Source organism: Manis javanica, chromosome 3 (genome assembly GCF_040802235.1).
Source record: "Manis javanica isolate MJ-LG chromosome 3, MJ_LKY, whole genome shotgun sequence".
In the NCBI taxonomy this organism is placed as follows: Eukaryota; Metazoa; Chordata; class Mammalia; order Pholidota; family Manidae; genus Manis; species Manis javanica.
The window spans coordinates 195,913,121-195,929,473 of NC_133158.1; the positions used below are offsets into that span (position 1 = coordinate 195,913,121).

General features: G+C 40.1%; 1 protein-coding gene and 1 non-coding gene across 8 annotated transcripts in view; one reads left to right on the top strand and one right to left on the bottom strand.

The window, feature by feature from the left end:
- FHIP1A (FHF complex subunit HOOK interacting protein 1A) overlaps positions 1 to 16,353 on the bottom strand; it is a 252,114-nt gene that overhangs the window by 149,069 nt on the left and 86,692 nt on the right. The window lies entirely within an intron of this gene.
- On the top strand, positions 12,594 to 12,700 carry LOC118968557 (U6 spliceosomal RNA). Its single transcript, XR_005056288.1, has one exon. It is a non-coding gene; the product is annotated as a U6 spliceosomal RNA (small nuclear RNA).

Below are 16,353 nucleotides of genomic sequence, written 5' to 3' on the forward strand. Positions count from 1 at the left end.
TCTACCATATACTTTTATTCTTGTAATAATGGTTTGATTGTATATGTGTGTTTTATTGTCAGCTTTAAATCCATTTTGAAAATAAGCAAAGTTAACCAGACAATTAAAGTCTAACTCAATGGTCATTGCTTCCTTCCTTTCTCCTTTCTTCTCCATCAGAAGCTCAAAGTATACAATTTTTATTTTTATCAGTAGGCACAATCCTCTCTGGTTGCATCTTGGACAATAGTGCTGATGAACACAAAAGAATATGAGAAGTTTAAACAGCACTTCTAAATAACACATGACTCAAAGAAATCTGAAGAGAAATTAAGAACTACACTAATAAAAATAAAAACAAAACAAAATTTGTGAGATGCAGAAAAAGCAGTGCTGAGAGGAAAATTTATAGCACTGAATGCTTATATTAGAAAAGAAGAAAGATCTAAAATCAACAATATAAGCTTCTACCTTAAGAAACTGGAAAAAGAAAAATAAATCAAACCCAAAGTAGGCAGAAGGAGAAAATAATACTAAAAATTCGAGGACAAGTCAATGAAATTGAAAAAGAAAAATCAATAGTGAAAATCACTGAAACCAAAACTGGTTCTTTGAAAACACCTTTAAAACTGAGAAATTCTTAGCTAGATTAAGAGAAAAGAGTAAAGACACAAATTATAAACATTAGAAATGAAAAAGGGGCCAACTCTACTGATCCCATGGACATTAAAAGGATAATAAACAATATTATGAATTACTCTAGACCCACAAATTTGTTTACCTAGAAGAAATAGGCAAAATCTTGAAATAAACAATCTACCAAGGCTCATACAAGGAGAAGTAGATCATATGAATAGGCCTTCATCCATTAAAGAAATTGAACCCATAATTAATAACTTTCCAAACCAGAAACACCAGGCCCAGTGGATTCTCCCAAACATTTAAGAAGGAATTTATACCAATTCCCACAATCTCTTTCAGAAGATAGAAGCAGAAAGGATACTTCCTAACTTGTCCTGAGGCCGCATTACTAATATTAAAACCAGAAAAAGACATTACAAGAAAGGCAAAGCGTAGACCAATATCTCTACTGAACCTCGAGGCAAAAATCCTCAACAAAACATTAGCAAATCAACTTCAACAGAGTACAAAAAAGCACGTGTTACAGAAGGATAGACAAGTTTGGGCTCAGAAGGCCTGGTTTGAGATTCAGTCAGTCATACACTCTTTCATGGCCTTGGGCAAGTCACTGAAACTTACTTTATCATAACTGACACCTGCCTACCTACTGTACAGCATTAACTCAAATGAGAAAAAAATGTGCAGGCACACATCAAAGTACATTGTTCTCCGATTAGGAAGCACTAATTCAATGAAGAGCGACAATGATACCCTGAGGGACTAGAGTCAACAGGAGTTACCAAAATAAAGCCATAGGTTTGATCTTGGAGTGGCTCCAAACTCACATTGGTATTCGTAGGAACAGACGGCTGCTCCAGGCCTGAGTCCCCCTCAAGGTCACACAGGCGCCACCAGGACCTGACACCAACTCCCAGAAAAATGATTTAAAGATTCAGTTCCTGCAGAAAGGGGCAGGACACCCCATTTCTCAGGCACCACCTAAGTACCTGACAAGACTCCCATCCTATGCTTTTACAGAAGCTGTATTTACTTTCCACTAAGTGCTTCTGGCAGACTGCTTTACTGGAACCTATTAAACAGTTCACCAATTTATTTGAAAAAGGGAACAAACAGATACACACACACAAAATTCATTCATTACTCATGGGATATGTCACAGTTAATGGTAACTTTAATCAAACTTTTTTCTCTTCGTGTAGAAAAACAGCCACATAAATAACCATATCAGAGATCAATGGAGCATCTGTTTCATCCGTTAAAAAAGTCAATTGGCAGACTGCTGCTCAGATTTTCTCGTGTGTTTAAAGAAAACCATTTTCAGAGAAAGAAGCTGTTTCTTTATTTGAAAAAAATCCATAATCTCTTTCCTAAATTTGTTTTCTATACCATAACTACATTCTTTGATATATGTGCACAAACATTTTAACACAGGTGCACTTAATTATAAACACACATGAAAAAATTTAGGCTAGCCATAAAATATGAAAATAAAGCTTTAGGAATTTCTGTTAGTACTTTAAGAAGGCAAATTTCATCTGGAAATGTTTCTGTACATCTAAATAGCATAACTATACTTAACAGAAAGTCTAATCTTCTGAATTCATGTCTACTGAAAAAAATGAAGGAAAACTGCCCCCTCATAATGACCAATTTGTTCTGTCAACTGACCTAAGTTGGGTGTTTATATTGCCTTTATTACTGCTGGTATCACCAAAATTCAAACTCCATGTATTTTGTTATCCTCCCCAAAACCAAATTCCATGGAAAGCTTCATTCCTATGCTGTTCAGAAAATCAATATTGGGAAAGTGAAACATATTTAACCAAATGCCACTTTAACCAATATCCCTGATAGGCACCCAAGTGGCCACAGCAGTATTTTCCAGTGCCTCCGCAACTGCTGTCAGCTAAAAATACCTTAACATGAGGGTATATACTAGTATGCTGGTGGGGAGTAACCTATTTGAAAAATAGATCTAATTTAACACTGTCAACTACCATTCATTTCTCTCTGATTTAAGTTATTTCAAAAAATTATTCTTAGACTTTTCTTTCTAGAAGTATATGAACATATCTCCTTGAATTCCCTAAAAACGTATTCAGCTACATTAGGTCATTAACTCCAAGACCACAGTAAATACTATAACAGCCCAGGCTTCTACAGCAGTTACAGTGAGGTCTGCACTGTTTTAAGTACTTTACTATAAAGTAATATAGATCTTACAACAACCCTATGGTAGGTATACTATTATTTTCCCTATTTCGCACCTGAGGAAACTGAGGCAGAGAGAGATTAAGTAACTTGCTCCAGGTGACATGGGGCAGAATCAGGATCCAAACCCAGGCAGACTGTCTCCAAAGTCAGTATTCTTCCAACTAGATTACACAGTATCTCTCAGGATAGATCAGCAGATTTAGGTTTTCGTGTTTTTTTGGTTTTTTTGGTGGAATATGATTTTACTTGGGATGCTAAAAAGAGATTTAATGTGGTGATAGTGATAATAACTAGAGAATAGTGCTTACTTTGCTAGATTAGGGCTTTGCACATACAACTCATCTAATCCTCATACCTTACTTTTTTTTTTTTGAGAGGGCATCTCTCATATTTATTGATGAAATGGTTGTTAACAACAATAAAATTCTGTATAGAGGACTCAATGCACAATCATTAATCAACCCCAAGCCTAATTCTCAACAGTCTCCAATCTTCTGAAGCATAACGAACAAGTTCTTACATGGTGAACAAGTTCTTACATAGTGAATAAGTTCTTAAATGGTGAACAGTGCAAGGGCAGTCATCACAGAAACTTTCGGTTTTGATCACGCATCATGAACTATAAACAGACTTAGGTTTTTTTAATAGAAGGATTTTATTTTAAGAGAATGGCTGATTTCAATCCAATCCACAGAAAACTGAGTTTTTCTATGTCTGTTAACTTAATAACAAATAGTAAATTAATAAGTTCTACCTAACGACTCAATTGACAGTTGGCTTCTTTTAATAAGTTGCTAGAGCATTAAAATGCTCTTCCTGGGGCTTAGAAAAATAAAGATGGCCACGAAGTCCACTCTGTTGCTGATTAGAAGGCTATATGCTCCCAACTTTCTCTGCACAAATTTTAGTTTCCCCATGTCTTCTTCTATGTTGGCAATAACAAGTCATTAAAACAGTCTGTAGTAATAGCCTGATAGTGGCCGTGAAGTCTCTACACAAAGATTCCATTTCACAATAGTCAAAGGCCTATCAACAATAGCAGGGTCTGCCCTATGACTTTCAATCACCAAAATGAAAGATTTCTAGCAGAAAATGAGAAAAAATAAAATCCATGTGGAGAATGTAGGGGAATACAGACATAAATTCTAATTGGCATGCATAAAGACATTTTGACCATTTTGTTAACTATGTTTACTTTATGAAGTCATGTATAACACAGTTAAGGAAAATCACGATGTTAAAAAAATTAGAGCTATAGAACAATCTGAACCATCAGCTAGAGTGATTCAGTTGACCAGGCTGGACTAGTAGTGGGCAGGTTTGGCTTCAAGTACAAAGGAGAGACGTTAGGACCACAAGGTAAGCCACAGGATCCAGAGGTTTCTGCCTGCAGAAGGAAGTAAAGCCACATGGACAGGTTAAGTGCCAGGGCTCCGGTTCTTAGGAAACAAGAATCAAAAGAAAAGGGGGTCTGTGACTCAGGCACACCAGAAGGGTAAAGTCAAGTTATGGCTTTGAACTTTTTTCTTTGTCTTTAGCTTTCTCTTGCCTCTTACTCTCCAGTGGAGGTCTCCAATCTCCCAGAATATAGAAACACATTTTCAGACACTGTGTTTACTCTTGTTCTCTTCTTCCACACCTCTAAATGAAAACCAGGAAAGATATAGTAATCGCTTCTATTTATTGCTTAATAACTGTCTAAACATGTTTAACAAGTTCATACATTTGCCTTTTAGCATTTTACTTTGAATTGAAGGTTGCAAGTTTTCACATTTTAATGCAGATTTCAACAGGCAGAAAAATACTGGGGAAGAAGGAGATTGATAATGAAATCTCCTAGACAGAATCAACCTTATTTCATTCTAAGGATACCCAAGGAATAGAGCCAAGGTAAACACAGCATTGCTGCCCCGAGACTGCCCTTCTGTGCTCTGGAAATGTTGTTGGGGTAAATATCTTCACAACTGGCCTCTTCAAGTACAGAAGTAGCTGTTCCCCAGTGCTGGGTGGTCCCTCTTCCCTATAAAGCAGTGGAACCCCAGAAGGGAAGGGAGCTACTGTAGGGTCATTTGTATAGATGGTCCCTGAATTCATATGTGTACCAAACATTGCTTGAGCCAGGCTTTCTCAACCTCTACACTATTAATAAAGTTAAAGAAAAAACATTCTGATACTTGTTAAACCAGCAAGTAAGCTTTTACTCAGGCGTCAAGACTATAGCAACAGGGGAGAGAGCTCAGGCTCAACTCTGAATACATCAAAGACAGCCAGGAATTTATACCAACAAGCAGAGTTAAGGGATCAAGAGATGGAAAACTAAGACAAGGCACCAAGGGTAGGGAGATTCTTACTAAACTGATTTTAACGGATTCTTGCTGAATGCAGGCAAGCTGATCACATAGCAAGGGTGGGGGATAAGGAATCTGATCAAATATTACAGTCATCAGTTATTAAAGAGTGTGGGGATTTTAACTAAAATAACTCAGCAGAATTCTTGCTAAAATTGGGCTATGCAAGCAAAAGACAGGACTGGGGCAAAGGTTCAGGCCTAGTAGAGAATACTCAGAAGAGCCTGAATAAAGCTTGGTCCAGGAGAGAGTCTCTGTCAGCATTCTGGCTCCACTCATTCTTAGTCTTGAGAGGCCATTCTTGCAGGATTGGATGCCTAGCAGCAGTCTGGCCTCTACCCACTGATTGCCAGCAGCACACTCAGCCCTTGTGGCTATCAAAAATGTCTTGAGACATTGCCAAAAGTCCTCTGGGAGCAAAACTCTTCTAATTAAACACCATTGTTTTAGACCAAGAATTCACAAACTTTTTCTGTTAAGAGCCAGATAGTAAATATTTTAGGCTTTGCAGGATTACATGTATACTCTCTATACATATTCTTCTTTGTCTTATTTCCAATCATTTAAAAATGTACATTTTTAGCGAACCATAAAAAAAATCACAAAGATCATAAAAAAAAGAAAAAAAGACAGCAGGCCAGATCTAATCCATGGTTCATTGTTTGCCAAACTCTACTTTAGACTAAATACTAAATACCACTTTTCAAATATGTATAGACAGTATATAGATAATATTATATTTAACAAAATACAGATTTACTTAAAATTTATTTAGTTAAATGTAAGGGCCTTAGTAACTTTCTAGCAATATTATTTTCTCAACTGAGAGAGATCAAAATTAGAGGCAGAATATTAAAGCAGTCCTTAGTATGTTTTTACATTAGAAAAGTATGCTTGTTCTTAACAGCTTGGGGGAAACTACTCAAAAATGTTCCTGCATATCTGCCCTTTCACCCCTAAACATAATCCAAACATCACATTCCTATCCCTAGGTCCCCGTAAGGCTGGAGGCACCAGAGGGAGGTCAGACACTGAGCACGTCGGACACTGATGACGTGCCAAAGTCCCCGGCTGCTGCCCCCTCCCAACCTGAAATGTGTGCCTTAGGCCAGCCAGTTCTCGCGCCGCTGTAAATCTAAGCTCTGCCTCCCCCTACCTTCTTTAAAAACTCCCTGCCTCCCCTGCTGGGCGCGACTTCCCCGGCCTGTAACTAGCCAGACCGGGGAACATCGCCCGGGATGGTGCTCAAATAAACTCCCTGGCCCTTTGTTGCCTCTCGTCGCCTGCTTATTTTGGTTAGAATTTATCTTACATTTGGTGCCAAAACACCCAGGAAGGAGCGTGAGCATGGGGCCCCGACCGGCCATCGACGGCCCTGCCCCCTCCTTCCCCAACCTGGGACCTCAGCCTGCTCTCTGCTGTGTAGACTATTTTCCAGTGAGTCCCTCAGTTTCCCCTGCTCTGTCTCCCTTCCTAACTCCATTTAACCTGGTCTGTTCAAAATTGTAGCTACGTCCAGGTTAGGGCATCCGGCCCACCCTCTGCGGGCATCTGGCCCACCCCTGGCCCTGTGGTGGGGGAGACGTCACTCACCCAGGCTCCCAGGACGTCTCCTCTGACTTGGAGCACTTGGGACGCTGGGCGCTTCTCTCAGCGGGATTAGTTGGGAGGGTGATGTAGACATGGGGAACCAGCCCTCGAAAGCGGAGGCTCAGACCCCACTGCAGTGTCTCATTTCTAATCTGGCTGCTCTATGTTCGTCCCTGGAAGTTTGCAAATGGGAGCTGGTCTTTCTTTGCTCTGAGGCCGGGCCTCAGTATCCCTTGGACAACCAATCTCACTGGCCCCCTGAGGAAACTTTCGATTTTAGCCTCCTCATTGACTTAACTAATTATTGCTACCGGAGCAGAGAGTGGGGTGAAATCCCATATGTGCAGGCTTTTTGGACTTTGCGCTCCCGCCCACACCTTTATGTTAAGTGTTCACCCAGGTTCTCCTGGCCTGATCTCCAATTAAAGATTGTCAGCCTCTCACTCTGCCCAGTCCTTCCTCCTTTTCAGATCCGCCAGAGGACCTTGGTCTCCCACCTCTCTCAGCTCGCGATACCCTCCCCCTCTCTCCACCACCGTCTTTAAGTCCTTTGTTTTCACCCACGCTGCCGCCATGTTTAAGTCCTTTGTTTTCACCCACTGCCGCCATCTTTAAGTCCTTTGTCTTCACACGTGTCGCCACCATCTTTAGGTCCTTCGTTCTATGCCATGCCATCTTCCTGCTCCTCTCCTCTTCCGGTGTCCATGCCACCCGCTCCCCCTCTCTTCTGCCTTCACCGCCCTCTTTCCTCAACAGAAAGGCTCCTCCCCCACCTCTGGTTCCAGAAGATACTGACAAGACTCCTCCCAGCACACACCTGCCTCCTTTCCCTCCCCACCCTACACCCCTCCCCACACCTGTTTTGTGAGTGGTCTGGCGTAGTTACTGACAGTGGGTGGGCTGGGCGTGGCAAGTGAACATCTTAGTTGTTGTGTGTTGCAGTGTGTGTGCCTGCCTGCAGCCTGAAAATTTTTGTGGTGACCTAGAATCTTGAAGTTTTGCTAAGTTAAGTAAACATATTTTGTGCTTAGAGATTATGCTGTAAAGCACATGGTGTCAGGAATTATAAAGTATGTTCATGAATTTGTTAATCTAAAGAATGCTAGTGCAATAGTTTACAATAGCCCACTTCTCAGGGTTCACTGAAAATTAAAGTTCCTAATGGTTTTGAGGTCTAATTAAAGCTACTTAAAGAAGAAAACATCTCTACTTGCTAAAAAGATGTGTGTTTTAATAAGAGAAAGTATAAAGAATGGAAATTCATTTTGTTGAGGGTAAAAAAAGGTACTTGTTCTAAAGTACAGCTATTTATTTAAAGAGGGAGAACACTGAATGTAAAAGGAAAGTTGTAGAAAGCTTGTGGAAGAATTTAATATGGTCATGTTATATGAAATTAAACCAAATGAGTCTCCCAAATGAGTCTAAGTATCAAGTACACAGCAAAATTAGAATTCTGTTTTCAGTTAAAAAGAAAGTTTTCTCAACTGTTAGTCTGCTCTTAATGTTGAAAGATTGCAAAGAGTTCTCTAATTGTTTTAACAGTTTCTCATGTTTAAAGTTTTAATGAGTTGTCTGAATATTTAAGATAATGAGATCTTAATATGAAAAAACTAAAAGCTAAGCTTTGCTAATTACTTTGTAACCTTCTGTATTTGCCTTTAAAATCTTTTATTGTCATTCTAGTTAAATAGATAAGTATTGTTTCATAGTAACTTATGATTCTATTTAGACAAATGTCTTAAAAAAACTTAAATAGCTTCCCAAAATCAAATTCAAGAAGGTGCTTTTACCTCTACTTAACTCTGATATTTTCCAGAGGGCCCCTGGAACAAGTCAGAGGAATTTTTTCTCATTAAAGAAAGTATTTAGCCAATTTAGTTTTTTTTTCTCATTAGAGAAAGTATTTAGCAGGTTTGGCTTATTTATCTGATATAAAATTACCTGCTAATTTACCTGGAAAACACTGTCAAAAGAAATTATGCTAAACTTTGTTACTGAATGTTTTGTGTTAGAGAAATATCTGAATTTCCTTATGTCAACTGTCTTACAGTAAGCTCTCATCAGATCTTTAACCATTGTCATTTGTAAGTCTTTTGTCATTTTATAGTCACTGTTTTATTACTCCTAAACTAGTAAAGAACTAGATTTCACCAGAACAAGCATTAGTTGCATAAGACATAAGTTAAAAAGGCAGAAGAGGGACCCCAAACTCCACTCCGTGACCTGGTAACCATGGCCTTTAAAGTCTTCAATACCCGTGATGAAGAACATGAGAGGAGGACAGTGTCCCAAACCTGAGCCTTCGCAGCAGCCCTGCGGCTGGCAGGACAGGGGTCTCATCACACCAAAGATGGTCCGGAGCTTGTGAACCTCCAGGACCCTGTTTCCAGTGTGGCCAGGAAGACCACTGGGCAAAGAGATGCCCCAACCCAACCAACAAGCCAACTAAACCCTGCACAGTTTGCAGTAAGAGAGGTCATTGGAAAGTAGAGTGCCCAGTAGGGGAAGGGCATCCCCCACAACAGAGTCTCGTGGGAGTCAGGCCCCTCTGAGAGACTCCCCTCCGGACCTGCTGGGCCTACTTGAAGACTGAAGATGCCTAGACTCGAACACCCCTGTCACCCTTGCTGAGCGCAGGGCCACACTGTGGGTAGCAGGTAAGTCCATCTCCTTTTTAGTGGACATGGAGGCTGCCTACTCTGTTTTACCTTCCTTTCACAGGCGTTTACATCCTTCCCAGGTCTCGGTTGTGGGTGTTATGGGAACTCCCTCTAAGCCTCTAGAGACAGGTCCGGTAGCCTACACATTTGAGAGCCATCCTCTTACCCACTCATTTCTAGTCATTCTGTCCTGTCCCTTCCCTTTGTCAGGGAGAGATCTCCTCTCCAAGCTTGGTGCCTCTATCTCCCTGATTCTTAGTCATCCCCAACCGAGCTCACTCATCATCTTAGCCAATATTAGTTGTAGCCCTGAGGCCTCCACAGACCATCCTGTACTGTCGACCGGCGTTAACCCGATAATCTGAGACACCTCTATTCCTGTAGTGTCAAGCCATCATGCTCCAGTCTTCACCTGCCTCAAGAACCCATCCTCCTCTCCTTCTAGACCCCAATTTCGTATTTCCCAAGCCCATCGCAAGGGCATCCTACCTATCATTAACCATCTTCTTTCCCAAAGGCTTCTGATACCAACTAATTCTCCCTGTAACACTCCAATCCTTCCAGTCAAGAAGCCATCAGGGGCCTACCAGCTTGTTCAAGACCTGCAGATAATCAACGAGGCTGTAATCCCTCTTCACCCAGTCATTGCTAACCCTTATGCTCTCTTATCTCAAGTTCCCCCGGACACCTCTCCTACCTACCTTACTTCTCACTCCTAAGAAAGATACCCCCTTGTGCTGCCCAATGCTCGTCTTTCCAGTCTTTCATCCAGGCTGCCTGCTACGTGAACAAGCCTCAGTCTGTCTCTCATCATCTGGACAACCGTACTAGATGTGACAAAGCCTAACTTGCTACAACAACACCTAGCAAACCTATTTCACATTGCAGTAAACCAAATGCTGTTACACCAGTACTCGCCCCTTCTCTCCAAGCCTCCTCTGGCCTCCCACCAGCCTTAACCCTACCCATGTCGCCCCTCCTCAGCCAGAAGTAGCCATATCAGGTCATCACCCATTATGACCAAAAGGCTGGAATGTAAGGCTGTAGGCACTGGAGGGAGGGGTGAGCACGTCGGACACTGATGACGTGCCAAAGTCCCTGGCTGCTGCCCCCTCCCAACCTGAAATGTGTGCCTTAGGCTAGCCAATCCTCCCGCCGCTGTAAATCTAAGCTCTGCCTCCCCCTACCTTCTTTAAAGACTACCTGACTCCCCTGCTCAGTGTGACTTCCCCGGCGTGTAACTAGCCAGACTGGGAACATCGCCTGGGATTGTGCTCAAATAAACTCCCTGGCCCTTTGTTGCCTCTCATCACCTGCTTATTTCGGTTAGAATTTATCTTACAGTCCCCAAATCCCCAACTATATGTTGTTGATTAAGAGGTTTGTGTTTATTGTGTTTTTACCAACACTACTTTGGTTTATTTAACATGTTTTTCATACTCTCTCTCCTTATCTAACATTCTGGAATGCATCTCTAAAATTAATCTATTCCCAGCTACAAAGTCTGTGAATATGAGACACCCTACCTTGCTTAAGGGTTAGTGACATGCACACATGGGCTCCACAATCCTCTCAGCTTTTACCTCTAGAAACAAATATATGCTCACATATTAACAGGATTACTCCGGAAATGAAGACAAGCTAAAAATGACCATAGGACCACACAATCCAGCTACTGAATGTGAGAATTTAAGTTTTCTGGTTTTGTTTTAACAGCTACAACCAACACCACTAGAGGAAAAGAAAAAGATCCAGCAACTTTTGTTTATTTCAATTTACTAGATTTCATTAAGCAAGGTCGAACTTACTAGAAAAATCAAGACTATCTCTAAACAAATGCAAGCAAACATGTCTAATATATAAATTACAAACCTAGAAGATATATCTGCTGTGAGCTTATTCTTCTTTAATTAAAACATCAACATTAGAATTTCACCTTTGATGCTAGACCCTAAATAGGAAAGCAGCAGATTATCAATATAGAAGTTATACTCTTTATCTTCAGCTCAATTCATTCTTAAATCATAAAAACAGCCATTGAAAAACATATATATAAAGAAAATATTACAACAGTAATAATAATCCACAAAAGATAAATTATTTTTAAAGCTTTAATTTATTAGTCTTTTTTCTACACTTCGTAATAAATTCATAAATTTTATAAAATCAAATGTGCGTATACACATTTGACAAAAGATGTGGCAATAGATATTAACAAATAAGGGATCTATATCTTTAATATCTTCTATTCATTCCTCTAAAAATCTATCTTAAAAACTCAGAAATCTAAACCAAATTATATACAAATGTATCAAGTCATTCATCAAATTTCTAATAGTGAAAAATTGGACCTAGCTAAGTGTTCAATAAAAAGAGAAGGATTAATACATATGTGACATCCATAGAGTAGAATAAAGGACAACTATTAAAACTGCATTTTTTCTGAAAATATAATGACCTGAGCTTAAATTTTGACTCCAGCTCCTTCCATTGAACATTACTGTATATCCTGAGCACTTCCCCAAGCCATTAAATTCTCAAAAAAAAACACCCAATTTATAGAATAAAGATTTTAGATTTGTAGAGGAATGAACAGAAGGAGATTAAAGATAGAGACACCTTATTTCTTGACACCAACTGCCAAATCTTTTGCCAAACAGTTGAGCAATTTACACTTCCACAAGAAGATTCTGGGGTACATCTCAATGAGACTTTAAGAAAATGTGCTCTAAAGTTACAAGTACAAATACTCAGAAAAAATTAAAATTCAAAAAAGTAATCACTTAGATCTTTTAGATGCCTATAATTAAATATCCTAAAATATCCAAAAAGATTACTAATTTTATGTAAAGCACAAAGACAGAGAAAGGTACAACTCCCTTCAAATCCACAAAATACACAGTTTACCCTTGAACAATGCAGGAGTTAGGAGTGCTCACCCACACACACTGCCCATGCAGTTGAAAACCCTCATATAACTTTTGATTCCCCAAAAACTTAACTACTAAGTTGAACAGAAGTTGGCCTACTGTTGACCAGAAGCCTTACTGATAACATAAAGTCAATAGACACAGATTTTGTATGTCATATGTATTATATACTGTATTCTTACAACAAAGTAAACTACAGAAAAGAAAATGTTATTAAGAAAATCATAAGGGTGCTCGCTTTGGCAGCACATATACTAAAATTGGAATGATATAGAGAAGATTAGCATGGCCCCTGTGCAAGGATGACATGCAAATGCATGAAGCATTCCATATTTTTAAAAATCTCAAAATAGAAATACCATTTGACCCAGGAATTCCACTCCTAGGAATTTATCCTAAGAATGCAGCAGCCCAGTTTGAAAAAGACAGATGCACCCCTATGTTTATCGCAGCACTATTTACAATAGCCAAGAAATGGAAGCAACCTAAGTGTCCATCAGTAGACTAATGGATAAAGAAGATGTGGTACATATACACAATGGAATATTATTCAGCCATAAGAAGAAAACAAATCCTACCATTTGCAACAACATGGATGGAGCTAGAGGGTTTTATGCTCAGTGAAATAAGCCAAGTGGAGAAAGACAAGTACCAAATGATTTCACTCATATGTACAGTATAAGAACAAAGAAAAACTGAAGGAACAAAACAGCAGCAGAATCACAAACCCCAAGAATGGACTAACAGTTACCAAAGGGAAAAGGACTGGGGACGATGGGTGGAAAGGGAGGGATAAGGGAGGGAAAAAAGAAAGGGGGCACTACGATTAGCATGTATAACATAGGGGGGCATGGGGAGGGCTGTGCAACACAGAGAAGACAAGTAGTGATTCTACAGCATCTCACTATGCTGATAGACAGTGACTATAATGGGGTTTGTGGGGGGGACTTGGTGATGGAGGGAGTCTAGTAAACATAATGTTTCTCATGTAATAGTAGATTAATGATACCAAAATTTAAAAAAAACAAAAAAAGAAAATCATAAGGAAGAGACAATATATTTACAGTACTCTACTGAAACAAATCCATGTTGTAAGTGGACCTGTGGAGTTCAAACCCATGTTGGAACTGTGTGTGTGTGTGTGCGCACGCACACACACTTTTTAAAAAAAGTACTGACATACTGATCTGCAAACTATTTACTAAAATTGTCTATGATCACTTAAGAAGAAATCATGCTAAGCTATGTAAAGACTTCTAGTTAACATTCAGTATCTGTTCTCTCCTTCCTATTAACAGAACCCATTTTAGAGCAAGCAGCAAAGAACTAAGACAAAAACTCTATCTCCTAGCCTCCCCTGAAGCCAGGGGTGATACTGTGATAGTGTCTGATCACTGAGTAAAAGGGGAAATACTTGGAAGGCCCTTTAGGAAAGCCCCTAAAAGGGGTGAGGACAGGAGGCAGACTGCTGGCAAGCTCTCTCTTGCTTTTTGACCTTTCCCTTCTTCCCTACAATGAGCACCTGCAGGTGGCTTGACTTCTGGCAGCCATCGTGAGATGAGAATACAGGGGCAAGGATCACACCCAGGAAGGCAGAGCAGAAAAGACAGAAGGAACCTGGTTGTCTGATAATCAAGAAACCACTCTGCTAGGCCTGGGTAGCCTAGTTCCAGACTTAACTTTATGTGAAATAAAAATAATCCCCTAATGTGCATGGACTATTGATTCTGATAATTAGTTATGGATGAACCTAACCCTAACTAATATATTACCTGCTAGAGTTTTATTTTGCAAAGGTAACAAGCAGGTGGAAATGGCAGAAATCAGTTAGCTCATTCAAGTATTCATTTATTCTTCCATACAATCAATATCTCTTGAACATCTATGCTGGGTGATAGAAACACAGAAGTAAACCAATGAAGTGATACAGTCTAAAAGAAGTATGCTTCAGTTTCCACATCTGTAAAATGGAAATAATAACAGAATCTATCTCAAAGGATTTTTTGAGAAGTTACATGAAAGTCGTTACAACAGTGGCCGGTACCGAGAAAATGCTGGATGAAATGGTAGCTGTGCGAAGGGTGATGGTGATGCCACTCACCAAGACAGGAACACAAGAGGCAGCACAGACTGCAGGGGGGGAGAAGGAGTTCACTTTCACTAAGTTAACCTGATCTGACTACGGGACATCCAGCAGGCAGCTGATTGGACGGAGCTAAAGCTCAGAAGAAAACTGTGAGAGTCGGGTGCTACTTTATAAAAGCTGGTGGTAGGGCAACATCTGAGCCAGGACCGGGCAGACATGAAGACACAAGCCCTGAGGGGACAGCGTATGGGTGAGATGTGGGGAAAGGGGTAACTTGGGTGTCTCCTCCAGAACACTAACATTCAAGGGACAGCCAGAGGAAAACATGTGAGAAGAAGCAGCCCCAGGCAAGAGGAAGGCTCGCGAAAAATACTTCTAATACGGTTATACCATAAAAATCAAAGAAACAAAAATATGAATGACAGTGAGATGAGGGAAACATGTTATCATGCAAAGGGAACAAGCTTAGAGATTGGAAGTAAAGAGTAGGGACAAAAAGAGCCCACTAAAAAGAGTAGCACTCCCTAAGAACCGATGTTTTGTTTATTCTTCTTATAAATTACCTAGAAGAACCACATAATGAAATTTCCAAGTTTACACAGGTCAGAAGCCTCTTTTAGTGAGTGAACTGAGCAATGAGAACAAGCCTCCAAGAACCCTCATGTAGTATAGTAAAAAATTTTATTTTTTTGGAAATACAATTCTGACCCACAAGATTTCAGTTACTGAACCCTCCCAAAAAAAGCCATTTTAAACCACATTACCTTCGGGGCTTGAAGGAAACTAAAGAGACATCCAATGGTCCAGATCATAGACATGAGAACTATTTTGGGGAGCCTGCTGAAGAGCAGATAACTGGGTCAACTAGGACCTACTGAATCAGAATCTCAGGGCATGGGGCTAGGAAAGCTTCATGCTTTTTTTTTTTTTTTGGCATGTGAATTATATCTTTTTTTTTTGGTATCATTAATCTACAATTACATGAGGAACATTATGTTTACTAGACGCCCCCCATCACCAAGTCCCCCCCACATACCCCAATGCAGTCACTGTCCATCACTGTAGTAAGATGCTATAGAGTCATTACTTGTCCTCTCTGTTGTTCAGCCCTCCCCGTGCCCCCAACTACATTATGTGTGCTAATCGTAATGCCCCCCCTTTTTTCCACCCCTTATCCCTCCCTTCCCACCCATCCTCCCCAGTCCCTTTCCCTTTGGTAACTGTTAGTCCATTCTTGGGTTCTGTGAGTCTGCTGTTGTTTTGTTCCTTCAGTTTTTTCTTTCTTCTTATACTCCACAGATGAGTGAAATCATTTGATACTTGTCTTTTTCTGCCTGGCTTATTTCACTGAGCATAAAATCCTCTAGCTCCATCCATGTTGTTGCAAATGGTAAGATATGCTTCCTTCTTATGGCTGAATAATATTTCACTGTGTACATGTGCCACATCTTTACCCATTCATCTACTGATGAACACTTAGGTTGTTTCCATTTCTTGGCTATTGTAAATAGTGCTGCAATAAACATAGGGGTGCATCTGTCTTTTTCAAACTGGGCTGCTGCATTCTTAGGGTAAATTCCTAGGAGTGGAATTCCTGGGTCAAATGGTATTTCTATTTTTAGTTTATTGATGCACCTCCATACTGCTTTCCACAATGGTTGAACTAATTTACATTCCCACCAGAAGTGTAGGAGGGTTCCCCTTTCTCCACATCCTTGCCAACATTTATTGTTGTTTGTCTTTGGGATGGTGGCGATCCTTATCGGTGTGAGGTGGTATCTCATTGTGGTTTTAGTTTGCATTTCTCTGATGATTAGCAATGTGGAGCACCTTTTCATGTCCCTGTTGGCTATCTGAATTTCTTCTTTGGAGAAGTGTCTGTTCAAATCCTCTCCCCATTTTTT